Raw genomic sequence first — 14,497 nt, 5'->3', positions numbered from 1 at the left:
TGCCGCAAACATGATTTTAGACCTCGTTTTGCGCCGCAAACATGATTTTAGGCCTCGTTTAGTGCCGCAAACATGATTTTAGACCTTGTTAAGTGCAACAAACATGATTTTAGACCTCGTTTTGTGTCGCAAACATGATTTTAGGCCTCGTTTTGTGCCACAAACATGATTTTAGACCTCGTTTAGTGCCGCAAACATGATTTTAGGCCTCGTTTAGTGCCGCAAACATGATTTTAGACCTCGTTTTGCGCCGCAAACATGATTTTAGGCCTCGTTTTGTGCCACAAACATGATTTTAGACCTCGTTTTGCGCCGCAAACATGATTTTAGGCCTCGTTTTGTGCCACAAACATGATTTTAGACCTCGTTTTGCGCCGCAAACATGATTTTAGGCCTCGTTTAGTGCCGCAAACATGATTTTAGACCTCGTTTTGCACCGCAAACATGATTTTAGGCCTCGTTTTGTGCCACAAACATGATTTTAGACCTTGTTAAGTGCAACAAACATGATTTTAGACCTCGTTTTGCGCCGCAAACATGATTTTAGGCCTCGTTTTGTGCCACAAACATGATTTTAGACCTTGTTAAGTGCAACAAACATGATTTTAGACCTCGTTTTGTGTCGCAAACATGATTTTAGGCCTCGTTTTGTGCCACAAACATGATTTTAGACCTCGTTTAGTGCCGCAAACATGATTTTAGGCCTCGTTTAGTGCCGCAAACATGATTTTAGACCTCGTTTTGCGCCGCAAACATGATTTTAGGCCTCGTTTTGTGCCACAAACATGATTTTAGACCTCGTTTTGCGCCACAAACATGATTTTAGACCTTGTTAAGTGCAACAAACATGATTTTAGACCTCGTTTTGCGCCGCAAACATGATTTTAGGCCTCGTTTAGTGCCGCAAACATGATTTTAGACCTCGTTTTGCGCCGCAAACATGATTTTAGGCCTCGTTTAGTGCCGCAAACATGATTTTAGACCTCGTTTTGCGCCGCAAACATGATTTTAGGCCTCGTTTTGTGCCACAAACATGATTTTAGACCTTGTTAAGTGCAACAAACATGATTTTAGACCTCGTTTTGCGCCGCAAACATGATTTTAGGCCTCGTTTTGTGCCACAAACATGATTTTAGACCTTGTTAAGTGCAACAAACATGATTTTAGACCTCGTTTTGTGTCGCAAACATGATTTTAGGCCTCGTTTTGTGCCACAAACATGATTTTAGACCTCGTTTAGTGCCGCAAACATGATTTTAGGCCTCGTTTAGTGCCGCAAACATGATTTTAGACCTCGTTTTGCGCCGCAAACATGATTTTAGGCCTCGTTTTGTGCCACAAACATGATTTTAGACCTCGTTTTGCGCCACAAACATGATTTTAGACCTTGTTAAGTGCAACAAACATGATTTTAGACCTCGTTTTGCGCCGCAAACATGATTTTAGGCCTCGTTTAGTGCCGCAAACATGATTTTAGACCTCGTTTTGCGCCGCAAACATGATTTTAGGCCTCGTTTTGTGCCACAAACATGATTTTAGACCTTGTTAAGTGCAACAAACATGATTTTAGACCTCGTTTTGCGCCGCAAACATCATTTTAGGCCTTGTTTAGTGCCACAAACATGATTTTAGACCTCGTTTTGTGTCGCAAACATGATTTTAGGCCTTGTTTAGTGCCACAAACATGATTTTAGACCTTGTTTAGTGCCACAAACATGATTTTAGACCTCGTTTTGCGCCGCAAACATGATTTTAGGCCTCGTTTTGTGCCACAAACATGATTTTAGACCTCGTTTAGTGCCGCAAACATGATTTTAGACCTCGTTTTGCGCCGCAAACATCATTTTAGGCCTCGTTTAGTGCCGCAAACATGATTTTAGACCTCGTTTTGTGTCGCAAACATGATTTTAGACCTCGTTTTGTGTCGCAAACATGATTTTAGGCCTCGTTTAGTGCCGCAAACATGATTTTAGACCTCGTTTTGTGCCGCAAACATGATTTTAGACCTTCTTTTGTGCCGCAAACATCTAAAATCATGTTTGCTGCACCTTAACAAGGTCTAAAATCATGTTTGTGGCACAAAACAAGGTCTAAAATCATGTTTGCGGCACAAAACAAGGTCTAAAATCATGTTTGTTGCACAAAACGAGGCCTAAAATCATGTTTGCGGCACTAAACGAGGCCTAAAATCATGTTTGCGGCGCAAAACGAGGTCTAAAATCATGTTTGTGGCACAAAACGAGGCCTAAAATCATGTTTGCGGCACAAAACAAGGTCTAAAATCATGTTTGTGGCACAAAACGAGGTCTAAAATCATGTTTGCGGCACAAAACGAGGTCTAAAATCATGTTTGTGGCACTTAACGAGGTCTAAAATCATGTTTGTGGCACAAAACGAGGTCTAAAATCATGTTTGCGACACAAAACGAGGCCTAAAATCATGTTTGCGGCGCAAAACGAGGTCTAAAATCATGTTTGTTGCACAAAACGAGGCCTAAAATCATGTTTGCGGCGCAAAACGAGGTCTAAAATCATGTTTGTGGCACAAAACGAGGCCTAAAATCATGTTTGTGGCACTTAACAAGGTCTAAAATCATGTTTGTGGCACAAAACGAGGCCTAAAATCATGTTTGCGGCGCAAAACGAGGACTAAAATCATGTTTGCGGCACAAAACGAGGTCTAAAATCATGTTTGTGGCACAAAACGAGGCCTAAAATCATGTTTGTGGCACAAAACGAGGTCTAAAATCATGTTTGTGGCACAAAACGAGGCCTAAAATCATGTTTGTGGCACTTAACAAGGTCTAAAATCATGTTTGTGGCACAAAACGAGGCCTAAAATCATGTTTGCGGCGCAAAACGAGGACTAAAATCATGTTTGCGGCACAAAACGAGGTCTAAAATCATGTTTGTGGCACAAAACGAGGCCTAAAATCATGTTTGTGGCACAAAACGAGGTCTAAAATCATGTTTGTGGCACAAAACAAGGTCTAAAATCATGTTTGCTGCAATAAACAAGGTCTACAATAGTTTTGTGTCGCAAACATGATTTTAGGCCTTGTTTAGTGCCGCAAACATGATTTTAGACCTCGTTTTGCGCCGCAAACATGATTTTAGGCCTCGTTTAGTGCCGCAAACATGATTTTAGACCTTGTTAAGTGCAACAAACATGATTTTAGACCTCGTTTTGTGTCGCAAACATGATTTTAGGCCTCGTTTTGTGCCACAAACATGATTTTAGACCTCGTTTAGTGCCGCAAACATGATTTTAGGCCTCGTTTAGTGCCGCAAACATGATTTTAGACCTCGTTTTGCGCCGCAAACATGATTTTAGGCCTCGTTTTGTGCCACAAACATGATTTTAGACCTTGTTAAGTGCAACAAACATGATTTTAGACCTCGTTTTGCGCCGCAAACATCATTTTAGGCCTTGTTTAGTGCCACAAACATGATTTTAGACCTCGTTTTGTGTCGCAAACATGATTTTAGGCCTTGTTTAGTGCCACAAACATGATTTTAGACCTTGTTTAGTGCCACAAACATGATTTTAGACCTCGTTTTGCGCCGCAAACATGATTTTAGGCCTCGTTTTGTGCCACAAACATGATTTTAGACCTCGTTTAGTGCCGCAAACATGATTTTAGACCTCGTTTTGTGCCGCAAACATCATTTTAGGCCTCGTTTAGTGCCGCAAACATGATTTTAGACCTCGTTTTGTGTCGCAAACATGATTTTAGACCTCGTTTTGTGTCGCAAACATGATTTTAGGCCTCGTTTAGTGCCGCAAACATGATTTTAGACCTCGTTTTGTGCCGCAAACATGATTTTAGACCTTCTTTTGTGCCGCAAACATGATGGTCTAAAATCATGTTTGTGGCACAAAACGAGGCCTAAAATCATGTTTGTGGCACTTAACAAGGTCTAAAATCATGTTTGTGGCACAAAACGAGGCCTAAAATCATGTTTGCGGCGCAAAACGAGGACTAAAATCATGTTTGCGGCACAAAACGAGGTCTAAAATCATGTTTGTGGCACAAAACGAGGCCTAAAATCATGTTTGTGGCACAAAACGAGGTCTAAAATCATGTTTGCAGCAAACATGATTTTAGATGTTTGCGGCACAAAAGAAGGTCTAAAATCATGTTTGCGGCACAAAACGAGGTCTAAAATCATGTTTGCGGCACTAAACGAGGCCTAAAATCATGTTTGCGACACAAAACGAGGTCTAAAATCATGTTTGCGACACAAAACGAGGTCTAAAATCATGTTTGCGGCACTAAACGAGGCCTAAAATGATGTTTGCGGCGCAAAACGAGGTCTAAAATCATGTTTGCGGCACTAAACGAGGTCTAAAATCATGTTTGTGCCACAAACATGATTTTAGACCTCGTTTTGCGCCACAAACATGATTTTAGACCTTGTTAAGTGCAACAAACATGATTTTAGACCTCGTTTTGCGCCGCAAACATCTTTTTAGGCCTTGTTTAGTGCCACAAACATGATTTTAGACCTTGTTTAGTGCCTCAAACATGATTTTAGACCTCGTTTTGCGCCGCAAACATGATTTTAGGCCTCGTTTTGTGCCACAAACATGATTTTAGACCTTGTTAAGTGCAACAAACATGATTTTAGACCTCGTTTTGCGCCGCAAACATGATTTTAGGCCTCGTTTTGTGCCACAAACATGATTTTAGACCTTGTTAAGTGCAACAAACATGATTTTAGACCTCGTTTTGCGCCGCAAACATCATTTTAGGCCTTGTTTAGTGCCACAAACATGATTTTAGACCTCGTTTTGTGTCGCAAACATGATTTTAGGCCTTGTTTAGTGCCACAAACATGATTTTAGACCTTGTTTAGTGCCACAAACATGATTTTAGACCTCGTTTTGCGCCGCAAACATGATTTTAGGCCTCGTTTTGTGCCACAAACATGATTTTAGACCTCGTTTAGTGCCGCAAACATGATTTTAGACCTCGTTTTGCGCCGCAAACATCATTTTAGGCCTCGTTTAGTGCCGCAAACATGATTTTAGACCTCGTTTTGTGTCGCAAACATGATTTTAGACCTCGTTTTGTGTCGCAAACATGATTTTAGGCCTCGTTTAGTGCCGCAAACATGATTTTAGACCTCGTTTTGTGCCGCAAACATGATTTTAGACCTTCTTTTGTGCCGCAAACATCTAAAATCATGTTTGCTGCACCTTAACAAGGTCTAAAATCATGTTTGTGGCACAAAACAAGGTCTAAAATCATGTTTGCGGCACAAAACAAGGTCTAAAATCATGTTTGTTGCACAAAACGAGGCCTAAAATCATGTTTGCGGCACAAAACAAGGTCTAAAATCATGTTTGTGGCACAAAACGAGGTCTAAAATCATGTTTGTGGCACAGAACGAGGCCTAAAATCATGTTTGTGGCACAAAACGAGGTCTAAAATCATGTTTGTGGCACAAAACAAGGTCTAAAATCATGTTTGCTGCAATAAACAAGGTCTACAATAGTTTTGTGTCGCAAACATGATTTTAGACCTCGTTTAGTGCCGCAAACATGATTTTAGACCTCGTTTTGCGCCGCAAACATGATTTTAGGCCTCGTTTAGTGCCGCAAACATGATTTTAGACCTTGTTAAGTGCAACAAACATGATTTTAGACCTCGTTTTGTGTCGCAAACATGATTTTAGGCCTCGTTTTGTGCCACAAACATGATTTTAGACCTCGTTTAGTGCCGCAAACATGATTTTAGGCCTCGTTTAGTGCCGCAAACATGATTTTAGACCTCGTTTTGCGCCGCAAACATGATTTTAGGCCTCGTTTTGTGCCACAAACATGATTTTAGACCTCGTTTTGCGCCGCAAACATGATTTTAGGCCTCGTTTAGTTTCGCAAACATGATTTTAGACCTCGTTTTGCACCGCAAACATGATTTTAGGCCTCGTTTTGTGCCACAAACATGATTTTAGACCTTGTTAAGTGCAACAAACATGATTTTAGACCTCGTTTTGCGCCGCAAACATGATTTTAGGCCTCGTTTTGTGCCACAAACATGATTTTAGACCTTGTTAAGTGCAACAAACATGATTTTAGACCTCGTTTTGTGTCGCAAACATGATTTTAGGCCTCGTTTTGTGCCACAAACATGATTTTAGACCTCGTTTAGTGCCGCAAACATGATTTTAGGCCTCGTTTAGTGCCGCAAACATGATTTTAGACCTCGTTTTGCGCCGCAAACATGATTTTAGGCCTCGTTTTGTGCCACAAACATGATTTTAGACCTCGTTTTGCGCCACAAACATGATTTTAGACCTTGTTAAGTGCAACAAACATGATTTTAGACCTCGTTTTGCGCCGCAAACATGATTTTAGGCCTCGTTTAGTGCCGCAAACATGATTTTAGACCTCGTTTTGCGCCGCAAACATGATTTTAGGCCTCGTTTAGTGCCGCAAACATGATTTTAGACCTCGTTTTGCGCCGCAAACATGATTTTAGGCCTCGTTTTGTGCCACAAACATGATTTTAGACCTTGTTAAGTGCAACAAACATGATTTTAGACCTCGTTTTGCGCCGCAAACATGATTTTAGGCCTCGTTTTGTGCCACAAACATGATTTTAGACCTTGTTAAGTGCAACAAACATGATTTTAGACCTCGTTTTGTGTCGCAAACATGATTTTAGGCCTCGTTTTGTGCCACAAACATGATTTTAGACCTCGTTTAGTGCCGCAAACATGATTTTAGGCCTCGTTTAGTGCCGCAAACATGATTTTAGACCTCGTTTTGCGCCGCAAACATGATTTTAGGCCTCGTTTTGTGCCACAAACATGATTTTAGACCTCGTTTTGCGCCACAAACATGATTTTAGACCTTGTTAAGTGCAACAAACATGATTTTAGACCTCGTTTTGCGCCGCAAACATGATTTTAGGCCTCGTTTAGTGCCGCAAACATGATTTTAGACCTCGTTTTGCGCCGCAAACATGATTTTAGGCCTCGTTTTGTGCCACAAACATGATTTTAGACCTTGTTAAGTGCAACAAACATGATTTTAGACCTCGTTTTGCGCCGCAAACATCATTTTAGGCCTTGTTTAGTGCCACAAACATGATTTTAGACCTCGTTTTGTGTCGCAAACATGATTTTAGGCCTTGTTTAGTGCCACAAACATGATTTTAGACCTTGTTTAGTGCCACAAACATGATTTTAGACCTCGTTTTGCGCCGCAAACATGATTTTAGGCCTCGTTTTGTGCCACAAACATGATTTTAGACCTCGTTTTGTGTCGCAAACATGATTTTAGGCCTCGTTTAGTGCCGCAAACATGATTTTAGACCTCGTTTTGTGCCACAAACATGATTTTAGACCTTCTTTTGTGCCGCAAACATCTAAAATCATGTTTGCTGCACCTTAACAAGGTCTAAAATCATGTTTGTGGCACAAAACAAGGTCTAAAATCATGTTTGCGGCACAAAACAAGGTCTAAAATCATGTTTGTTGCACAAAACGAGGCCTAAAATCATGTTTGCGGCACTAAACGAGGCCTAAAATCATGTTTGCGGCGCAAAACGAGGTCTAAAATCATGTTTGTGGCACAAAACGAGGCCTAAAATCATGTTTGCGGCACAAAACAAGGTCTAAAATCATGTTTGTGGCACAAAACAAGGTCTAAAATCATGTTTGCAGCACAAAACGAGGTCTAAAATCATGTTTGTGGCACTTAACGAGGTCTAAAATCATGTTTGTGGCACAAAACGAGGTCTAAAATCATGTTTGCGACACAAAACGAGGCCTAAAATCATGTTTGCGGCGCAAAACGAGGTCTAAAATCATGTTTGTGGCACAAAACGAGGCCTAAAATCATGTTTGCGGCACAAAACGAGGTCTAAAATCATGTTTGTGGCACAAAACGAGGCCTAAAATCATGTTTGTGGCACAAAACGAGGTCTAAAATCATGTTTGTGGCACAAAACAAGGTCTAAAATCATGTTTGCTGCAATAAACAAGGTCTACAATAGTTTTGTGTCGCAAACATGATTTTAGGCCTTGTTTAGTGCCGCAAACATGATTTTAGACCTCGTTTTGCGCCGCAAACATGATTTTAGGCCTCGTTTAGTGCCGCAAACATGATTTTAGACCTCGTTTTGCGCCGCAAACATGATTTTAGGCCTCGTTTTGTGCCACAAACATGATTTTAGACCTTGTTAAGTGCAACAAACATGATTTTAGACCTCGTTTTGCGCCGCAAACATGATTTTAGGCCTCGTTTTGTGCCACAAACATGATTTTAGACCTCGTTTTGCGCCACAAACATGATTTTAGACCTTGTTAAGTGCAACAAACATGATTTTAGACCTCGTTTTGCGCCGCAAACATGATTTTAGGCCTCGTTTAGTGCCGCAAACATGATTTTAGACCTCGTTTTGCGCCGCAAACATGATTTTAGGCCTCGTTTAGTGCCGCAAACATGATTTTAGACCTCGTTTTGCGCCGCAAACATGATTTTAGGCCTCGTTTTGTGCCACAAACATGATTTTAGACCTTGTTAAGTGCAACAAACATGATTTTAGACCTCGTTTTGTGTCGCAAACATGATTTTAGGCCTCGTTTTGTGCCACAAACATGATTTTAGACCTCGTTTAGTGCCGCAAACATGATTTTAGGCCTCGTTTAGTGCCGCAAACATGATTTTAGACCTCGTTTTGCGCCGCAAACATGATTTTAGGCCTCGTTTTGTGCCACAAACATGATTTTAGACCTCGTTTTGCGCCACAAACATGATTTTAGACCTTGTTAAGTGCAACAAACATGATTTTAGACCTCGTTTTGCGCCGCAAACATGATTTTAGGCCTCGTTTAGTGCCGCAAACATGATTTTAGACCTCGTTTTGCGCCGCAAACATGATTTTAGGCCTCGTTTTGTGCCACAAACATGATTTTAGACCTTGTTAAGTGCAACAAACATGATTTTAGACCTCGTTTTGCGCCGCAAACATCATTTTAGGCCTTGTTTAGTGCCACAAACATGATTTTAGACCTCGTTTTGTGTCGCAAACATGATTTTAGGCCTTGTTTAGTGCCACAAACATGATTTTAGACCTTGTTTAGTGCCACAAACATGATTTTAGACCTCGTTTTGCGCCGCAAACATGATTTTAGGCCTCGTTTTGTGCCACAAACATGATTTTAGACCTCGTTTAGTGCCGCAAACATGATTTTAGACCTCGTTTTGCGCCGCAAACATCATTTTAGGCCTCGTTTAGTGCCGCAAACATGATTTTAGACCTCGTTTTGTGCCGCAAACATGATTTTAGACCTTCTTTTGTGCCGCAAACATCTAAAATCATGTTTGCTGCACCTTAACAAGGTCTAAAATCATGTTTGTGGCACAAAACGAGGCCTAAAATCATGTTTGCGGCACAAAACAAGGTCTAAAATCATGTTTGTGGCACAAAACAAGGTCTAAAATCATGTTTGTGGCACAAAACGAGGCCTAAAATCATGTTTGTGGCACAAAACGAGGTCTAAAATCATGTTTGTGGCACAAAACAAGGTCTAAAATCATGTTTGCTGCAATAAACAAGGTCTACAATAGTTTTGTGTCGCAAACATGATTTTAGGCCTTGTTTAGTGCCGCAAACATGATTTTAGACCTCGTTTTGCGCCGCAAACATGATTTTAGGCCTCGTTTAGTGCCGCAAACATGATTTTAGACCTCGTTTTGTGCCGCAAACATGATTTTAGACCTTCTTTTGTGCCGCAAACATCTAAAATCATGTTTGCTGCACCTTAACAAGGTCTAAAATCATGTTTGTGGCACAAAACAAGGTCTAAAATCATGTTTGCGGCACAAAACAAGGTCTAAAATCATGTTTGTTGCACAAAACGAGGCCTAAAATCATGTTTGCGGCACTAAACGAGGCCTAAAATCATGTTTGCGGCGCAAAACGATGTCTAAAATCATGTTTGTGGCACAAAACGAGGCCTAAAATCATGTTTGCGGCACAAAACAAGGTCTAAAATCATGTTTGTGGCACAAAACAAGGTCTAAAATCATGTTTGCGGCACAAAACGAGGTCTAAAATCATGTTTGTGGCACTTAACGAGGTCTAAAATCATGTTTGTGGCACAAAACGAGGTCTAAAATCATGTTTGCGACACAAAACGAGGCCTAAAATCATGTTTGCGGCGCAAAACGAGGTCTAAAATCATGTTTGTTGCACAAAACGAGGCCTAAAATCATGTTTGCGGCGCAAAACGAGGTCTAAAATCATGTTTGTGGCACAAAACGAGGCCTAAAATCATGTTTGTGGCACTTAACAAGGTCTAAAATCATGTTTGTGGCACAAAACGAGGCCTAAAATCATGTTTGCGGCACAAAACGAGGTCTAAAATCATGTTTGTGGCACAAAACGAGGCCTAAAATCATGTTTGTGGCACAAAACGAGGTCTAAAATCATGTTTGTGGCACAAAACAAGGTCTAAAATCATGTTTGCTGCAATAAACAAGGTCTACAATAGTTTTGTGTCGCAAACATGATTTTAGGCCTTGTTTAGTGCCGCAAACATGATTTTAGACCTCGTTTTGTGCCGCAAACATGATTTTAGACCTCGTTTTGTGCCACAAACATGATTTTAGACCTTGTTAAGTGCCGCAAACATGATTTTAGACCTTGTTAAGTGCAACAAACATGATTTTAGACCTCGTTTTGTGTCGCAAACATGATTTTAGGCCTCGTTTTGTGCCACAAACATGATTTTAGACCTCGTTTAGTGCCGCAAACATGATTTTAGGCCTCGTTTAGTGCCGCAAACATGATTTTAGACCTCGTTTTGCGCCGCAAACATGATTTTAGGCCTCGTTTTGTGCCACAAACATGATTTTAGACCTCGTTTTGCGCCACAAACATGATTTTAGACCTTGTTAAGTGCAACAAACATGATTTTAGACCTCGTTTTGCGCCGCAAACATGATTTTAGGCCTCGTTTTGTGCCACAAACATGATTTTAGACCTTGTTAAGTGCAACAAACATGATTTTAGACCTCGTTTTGCGCCGCAAACATCATTTTAGGCCTTGTTTAGTGCCACAAACATGATTTTAGACCTCGTTTTGTGTCGCAAACATGATTTTAGGCCTTGTTTAGTGCCACAAACATGATTTTAGACCTTGTTTAGTGCCACAAACATGATTTTAGACCTCGTTTTGCGCCGCAAACATGATTTTAGGCCTCGTTTTGTGCCACAAACATGATTTTAGACCTCGTTTAGTGCCGCAAACATGATTTTAGACCTCGTTTTGCGCCGCAAACATCATTTTAGGCCTCGTTTAGTGCCGCAAACATGATTTTAGACCTCGTTTTGTGTTGCAAACATGATTTTAGGCCTCGTTTTGTGCCACAAACATGATTTTAGACCTCGTTTAGTGCCGCAAACATGATTTTAGGCCTCGTTTAGTGCCGCAAACATGATTTTAGACCTCGTTTTGCGCCGCAAACATGATTTTAGGCCTCGTTTTGTGCCACAAACATGATTTTAGACCTCGTTTTGCGCCACAAACATGATTTTAGACCTTGTTAAGTGCAACAAACATGATTTTAGACCTCGTTTTGCGCCGCAAACATGATTTTAGGCCTCGTTTTGTGCCACAAACATGATTTTAGACCTCGTTTTGCGCCACAAACATGATTTTAGACCTTGTTAAGTGCAACAAACATGATTTTAGACCTCGTTTTGCGCCGCAAACATGATTTTAGGCCTCGTTTAGTGCCGCAAACATGATTTTAGACCTCGTTTTGCGCCGCAAACATGATTTTAGGCCTCGTTTTGTGCCACAAACATGATTTTAGACCTCGTTTTGCGCCGCAAACATGATTTTAGACCTCGTTTTGTGCCACAAACATGATTTTAGACCTTGTTAAGTGCCGCAAACATGATTTTAGACCTTGTTAAGTGCAACAAACATGATTTTAGGCCTCGTTTTGTGCCACAAACATGATTTTAGACCTCGTTTAGTGCCGCAAACATGATTTTAGGCCTCGTTTAGTGCCGCAAACATGATTTTAGACCTCGTTTTGCGCCGCAAACATGATTTTAGGCCTCGTTTTGTGCCACAAACATGATTTTAGACCTCGTTTTGCGCCACAAACATGATTTTAGACCTTGTTAAGTGCAACAAACATGATTTTAGACCTCGTTTTGCGCCGCAAACATGATTTTAGGCCTCGTTTTGTGCCACAAACATGATTTTAGACCTTGTTAAGTGCAACAAACATGATTTTAGACCTCGTTTTGCGCCGCAAACATCATTTTAGGCCTTGTTTAGTGCCACAAACATGATTTTAGACCTCGTTTTGTGTCGCAAACATGATTTTAGGCCTTGTTTAGTGCCACAAACATGATTTTAGACCTTGTTTAGTGCCACAAACATGATTTTAGACCTCGTTTTGCGCCGCAAACATGATTTTAGGCCTCGTTTTGTGCCACAAACATGATTTTAGACCTCGTTTAGTGCCGCAAACATGATTTTAGACCTCGTTTTGCGCCGCAAACATCATTTTAGGCCTCGTTTAGTGCCGCAAACATGATTTTAGACCTCGTTTTGTGTTGCAAACATGATTTTAGGCCTCGTTTTGTGCCACAAACATGATTTTAGACCTCGTTTAGTGCCGCAAACATGATTTTAGGCCTCGTTTAGTGCCGCAAACATGATTTTAGACCTCGTTTTGCGCCGCAAACATGATTTTAGGCCTCGTTTTGTGCCACAAACATGATTTTAGACCTCGTTTTGCGCCACAAACATGATTTTAGACCTTGTTAAGTGCAACAAACATGATTTTAGACCTCGTTTTGCGCCGCAAACATGATTTTAGGCCTCGTTTTGTGCCACAAACATGATTTTAGACCTCGTTTTGCGCCACAAACATGATTTTAGACCTTGTTAAGTGCAACAAACATGATTTTAGACCTCGTTTTGCGCCGCAAACATGATTTTAGGCCTCGTTTAGTGCCGCAAACATGATTTTAGACCTCGTTTTGCGCCGCAAACATGATTTTAGGCCTCGTTTTGTGCCACAAACATGATTTTAGACCTTGTTAAGTGCAACAAACATGATTTTAGACCTCGTTTTGCGCCGCAAACATCATTTTAGGCCTTGTTTAGTGCCACAAACATGATTTTAGACCTCGTTTTGTGTCGCAAACATGATTTTAGGCCTTGTTTAGTGCCACAAACATGATTTTAGACCTTGTTTAGTGCCACAAACATGATTTTAGACCTCGTTTTGCGCCGCAAACATGATTTTAGGCCTCGTTTTGTGCCACAAACATGATTTTAGACCTCGTTTAGTGCCGCAAACATGATTTTAGACCTCGTTTTGCGCCGCAAACATCATTTTAGGCCTCGTTTAGTGCCGCAAACATGATTTTAGACCTCGTTTTGTGTCGCAAACATGATTTTAGACCTCGTTTTGTGTCGCAAACATGATTTTAGGCCTCGTTTAGTGCCGCAAACATGATTTTAGACCTCGTTTTGTGCCGCAAACATGATTTTAGACCTTCTTTTGTGCCGCAAACATCTAAAATCATGTTTGCTGCACCTTAACAAGGTCTAAAATCATGTTTGCGGCACAAAACAAGGTCTAAAATCATGTTTGTTGCACAAAACGAGGCCTAAAATCATGTTTGCGGCACAAAACAAGGTCTAAAATCATGTTTGTGGCACAAAACGAGGCCTAAAATCATGTTTGCGGCACAAAACAAGGTCTAAAATCATGTTTGTGGCACAAAACCAGGTCTAAAATCATGTTTGCGGCACAAAACGAGGTCTAAAATCATGTTTGTGGCACTTAACGAGGTCTAAAATCATGTTTGTGGCACAAAACGAGGTCTAAAATCATGTTTGCGACACAAAACGAGGTCTAAAATCATGTTTGTGGCACAAAACGAGGCCTAAAATCATGTTTGCGGCACAAAACAAGGTCTAAAATCATGTTTGTGGCACAAAACAAGGTCTAAAATCATGTTTGTGGCACAAAACGAGGCCTAAAATCATGTTTGTGGCACAAAACGAGGCCTAAAATCATGTTTGCGGCGCAAAACGAGGTCTAAAATCATGTTTGTGGCACAAAACGAGGCCTAAAATCATGTTTGCGGCACAAAACAAGGTCTAAAATCATGTTTGTGGCACAAAACAAGGTCTAAAATCATGTTTGCGGCACAAAACGAGGTCTAAAATCATGTTTGTGGCACTTAACGAGGTCTAAAATCATGTTTGTGGCACAAAACGAGGTCTAAAATCATGTTTGCGACGCAAAACGAGGCCTAAAATCATGTTTGCGGCGCAAAACGAGGTCTAAAATCATGTTTGTTGCACAAAACGAGGCCTAAAATCATGTTTGCGGCGCAAAACGAGGTCTAAAATCATGTTTGTGGCACAAAACGAGGCCTAAAATCATGTTTGTGGCACTTAACAAGGTCTAAAATCATGTTTGTGGCACAAAACGAGGT

The sequence above is a fragment of the Oncorhynchus mykiss genome, chromosome 4, assembly GCF_057628025.1.
Source record: "Oncorhynchus mykiss isolate SJ-2025 chromosome 4, ASM5762802v1, whole genome shotgun sequence".
NCBI lineage: Eukaryota > Metazoa > Chordata > Actinopteri > Salmoniformes > Salmonidae > Oncorhynchus > Oncorhynchus mykiss.
Note: the sequence above shows the minus strand (reverse complement) of the source record.